The sequence below is a fragment of the Dipodomys merriami genome, unplaced genomic scaffold (assembly GCF_024711535.1).
Source record: "Dipodomys merriami isolate MVZ:Mamm:240054 unplaced genomic scaffold, mDipMer1.0.p SCAF_9, whole genome shotgun sequence".
Classification (NCBI taxonomy): Eukaryota; Metazoa; Chordata; class Mammalia; order Rodentia; family Heteromyidae; genus Dipodomys; species Dipodomys merriami.
In genome coordinates this window covers 22,265,087-22,269,819 of record NW_027206512.1, presented here as the reverse complement: position 1 = coordinate 22,269,819, position 4,733 = coordinate 22,265,087, and the positions used below count along the sequence as shown (strand labels likewise).

Here is a 4,733-nt window from a genome sequence, read left to right as displayed (position 1 = left end):
ACAAATGGGCCAGTGTCATTCTTTCTGATGGAGGCATAGAATTCCATTGCATGTATATACCACATTTTCTTGATCAAATGATGACTCTTTGTTCAACTACTTAAAGATAATATTTCAAAAAGAAAAGTTTTCCAAATTTTAGTTCTGCTATTGCTTCCACAAAATATATGATTGCCATAGATATACTTAAGCTCTCCTTCAAAATTATATGTTGCCTTTTGACCTTGGCTGGCTTCCTGTGCAAATGTCCTAAGGTGATACAGTGATCTCCTGATTAAGCTGGACTCCCAGTGGCAGGTGACTTCTTTGAAGCATCTAGTTCTTACTTTGAACAAAATTTTTTAAAACTCCAGAAAAATGTAACTTGAGAACCTATTAAGAAAAATAGTTCAGTTATTTCCCATATTTCTCAATTGCTAACAAGGAATAGTCTTGAGCAATAAGAAAGTTGCCAAGACCTTTTCTCTTGCATCTTCTTAAGTGGAGTTTGTATAAAGAAATATGAGTGGCTTCAATTTGTTCTTTTTCCAACAAAGCCCAGCTGTTGGACCATCCCATGACTACTTGTTCAAATTAGGATTATAAACATGTGTCCTCAGCCCACCTCATCAAACACATTAAATATTGACAATTTACAGGAAAAGAAGGAATTTTCTCCCAAAGAGCATAGTTCTATACAGATGTGGTCAAGCAAAGATACAAAACTCCAAACAACAGACCAAAAAATGAAATCATGTGAGGAAAAGAAGGAAATAATTTTCATAATATGCAAAACTAATGTTGCTTTAATTGCTTGGATATTTCAGGTCAAAATTATTCTTGCTACAAAATAATGGAAAGGTTGGAACTATACATGCAGAGTGATAAATATAGTCTTGTTTTTTATGAACCACTTCTTGAGGCTAAAAAAGCAGAGATTGTAAAATACCATCATTACTTCATATACCATTAAGAAAAAGAAAAAAAATAGTTTAACAAAATGATAAAACAGAAAAAAATTAGCCATATGCTCCATGCTACTCATCAGCTATGAGTCATATCATCATGACTTGAGGATTTTTACAAAAAATATCATGTTTATTTAGAATCGCTGAAATATAATTGTCTTTACATCTTCAAAGCTCCAATTTTATACCTTGAAAACACAAGATAAAAATAATAACACAAAGTAACAAAAATAATTTCTTTCTGTTAGTTTATCATTCTTCTTTTACCAATCTCAATACTAACTGATGGGATCCAAAATGTGCTGGAACAGAATGAATGGAACAGAACAACTGGGAACAGGGATGTTGAAGACCTAGTACCAGGCATAGTAACCCATTCAGGTAATGCAGGTTGAACTGTGGACTACTCCATAAGACAGGTGTTTTCCTTTATAAACGCACTTATATCTCTTCATAATGTGTTTGCTCATGAGACACAACTCCCTTTTACCTTCCTCATAAAACCATCATCCACTAGTAGCAAACCACCTATTCTTCTCTGTTGAGAATGAAACTAGCCTAACCCACAGGAGATGACTCCATTTTTCCAACCCTGCTGGGTGCTGGGTAGGTAAGTCTGCCTTATTCTGCAGTTATTCTGCCTTATTCTTCAGTTCACCCACTCTCAGATACAAATCACAGGCTCTGGTATCATTATCATCACTGAAGATAATACATGCTCTCTCGTGTAATTCACTTTTGCCCAATATCAATACTGTTAGAACTCCAAGGACTAAAAGGCATGACTTGTAGGCTACCTAAAAATAATAATCAGCATACCTGTCATTGTATTCAAATACAAAGCTATGATAAACATAATCTATTCAGGCTTTCATTGGATATTCAATTTACCACATATTCTGCCTTCTTTCTCCCTGCTTAACACAGTATGATCACAACTCCAGCCAACCTCTCTGTGTTTACTTCTTAGCTTCCAAGGGGGCAGAGAAAAATCTTCCTTCTCTGTTTTTAATATATATTTTTATTGTAAAGATACTGTACAGAAGGGTTACAGTCATATGAGCAAGGTAATGAGTCTATTTCCTATGGAGCATTGTTATACCTTCCTTTATTTTTTTCCCTACCATTCCTTTCCATCTGCTTTTTAAATTTATTTTTATTCTTATCCTTAAATAGTTGCACAAAGGTATTTTGATTCAACATGCCCATGTCTATGTCCATGTACAATGGATTTTTATACCGTCCTGCCATTAGAAATGTTATCCAGTGCTTTATGGTAGAACTTAGTTGCCCTTCCCTTTGCTGTCAGCCATGAAGCAATCCAGGCACTGAACAAAATCAACCAAGGATCATGCAGCTGTGGCCTATTGCAACAGCAAACATATGACCTAAGACCCCACAATGACCATCTATTGACTCAATGAGAGCCATCAAATTAGAAGCCTAAGGAATCTTATAATAAACCACATTCTGCTTCATGTGGTCATATTTTAGGGATTAACAAACTAAGACCAAATGTCACTGTGCAAAGATATCCAGAAGTGGATATGAGGAAAGCTAGAGAAGACATGAGGCTGAAGGAAATCAGCCATCTCTCTGCTTACCCTATCTCCCTGCATATGTTCTATAGTGAAACAAACACATTGTATTTGCTTCAGAAAAATTCCGGCAGATGCTCACTTTCTTTTTCTTTACAAGGAAAGCATCCCAAATGGGTTGTAGGTTGTATATCACTTAAAATAGCTCTAATTATTTTATTTTACAGGGCTTTGAATTATCCCCTGGGCATACCTGCTACCCAGCCCTGGGTTTTTATGACCAGACAGCACATAGTTTTAGCTATCTATACTCCATGATTTTTTTTTTGTAGAACTAAGGTTTGAACTCAAGATCTTACTGTGTTAAGATGGCACTCTGTCACTTGAACAATATATCTTATGCTATTTGCTTTAACTTTTTCAGATGAAATCTCACATTATTTTGCTCAGGTTAGCCTGGGCCATGATCCTCTTATTCATACTCCACAGGTAGCTGAGAGTACAGATGTGAACCACCAGACCAGCTAATTGGTTGAAACAGGATCTTGCTAAACTTTTGCCTGGGCTAGTCTTAAGCTGTGACCTTCCTAATCTGCTTGAGTTGCAGGCCTGAGCCACTGTGCCCATCTAGGTGATTCTTGCCTTATGTTCTGGAGCCCCTCTGACATAGTGACACCCAGAAATGAGAGGTAGTTTGACTCCTGGTGTCACAGGATGGGAGCTGGTAGATAAACCCTTCCCCTTTACAACTCCTAACATGTGATTTGAAGGCCCATTTATACGGATATTATCATGGTCTCTGTACATGGAAGAAATTGTAGAGGTCCCAGCATGAAGATCAGAAGAAACAAGAAGCACGGATTTCTGCAAGAAGACAGAATAACATTTAGAGATATTGAACTTTGAATGCAAAGGGAAAAGATCAAACAAGTTTATGGTACATCTAGTTCTGCAAGAGCAAGTTACTGATTTTAAAAAAAGAACATCGGCAAAACTCTAACATGAAAAGATATTATAATCAGTAATTAAAGTTAAGGAATGTATTAAGAATCAAAAGGGAGAACAAAGGTATACTGAATGTAAAGTATAAATTAGAAACTGAAAAAGTTTAGCTTAAGGCCGAATCTGCTTGCTCAAGTTATTGCTAGTAGAAGTAAAGCTGTCTTAAAAGATACTGAATGAAGATAAAGATGGTGAAACCAATTAGTGTAGCTTAAGAGTTTGTGTCAGTGAATGCCAACAAATATGTAGATGCTAAGATTACAAAAAATGTGCTGTGAACACAGGCATTTTCTCTCTCGGCATCCTTGCTGCTACACTGTGACCTACTGTCCTGTCACATACTCTCTAGAGATATGGACAGAAACACCAGAAACTGTGTCTGAACGACACTTTGCTTCCTTATTTATGTCAGGTTGGCAGAACTGTGACAGAATTTACACACACACCTCTTCTCTGCTGCTCCTCTGGGCCTCTTTACACACATTGGCTTGATATGTGTACTAAAACATCAACTTAAAGAAAATAGGAACTTTTCAACTTCCAGTTCTTTGAACATGATAAGCATATAAGAAAGGTTTTCTTTGGAAATTCTTCCTGGAAAACCCATGTGCTTACCCCACCATCTCATCTATAGCTCTTCATTCCCCTGATCCCCTTTAGTCCAAGAGGATGCTCAGCTGTCTCTGGCACTGAGGCACAGAACATAGCCCAGCTGACCCAGGCTAGGATCTGAAGGATGAAAATCGAGTTCATGACAAGTCTCCCAAAGACTGAACCCTCTAAATGCCCAAAGACTGACCACACTTCAGTTTCTGTGGGCCCTTCTGCCAGACAACCTCATGACCTTTATAGGATAAGACTTATGTCTTGTAAGTCATTTGTTTCCTCCAGTGTTGTTATTCTGACACACAGGGGACCAACAGAACACATGGCTCAGCCCCCACTCACTTGTGACATCATCTTTCCTCCAGCCCCGGCCTATAGCATCATAGAGCTGCTGCAGAGCTAGAGAGTCATGGCTTGGTGGTCACAATCTAGACTCAGATTGTTGACACAATTCACATGGTTTCAGATTCAAGAGTGAGAACCTCCTGGCCCGTGCCCCAGCTCAGTCCTAGCATTTCTCGATGCTGCTTATTTTGAACTCTTTTGTGTAGTTCTTAGTAAAATGCTAATACCCAAAGGGGTGCGAGGGCAATGGAGGCCAAAGGACAGAGAACAGAAGATCAATTCACCACCAGCCAGC

General features: G+C 38.1%; 1 long non-coding RNA gene across 1 annotated transcript; it reads right to left on the bottom strand.

Annotated features, from left to right (window-relative positions):
* Positions 1 to 3,248: 3,248 nt before the first annotated feature.
* Positions 3,249 to 4,377, bottom strand: LOC138820914 (uncharacterized). The gene is made up of 2 exons (XR_011370018.1): positions 4,287 to 4,377; positions 3,249 to 3,349 (listed from the first exon to the last, which is right to left on the bottom strand). It is a non-coding gene; the product is annotated as an uncharacterized lncRNA (long non-coding RNA).
* Between the last annotated feature and the right edge of the window lie 356 nt (positions 4,378 to 4,733).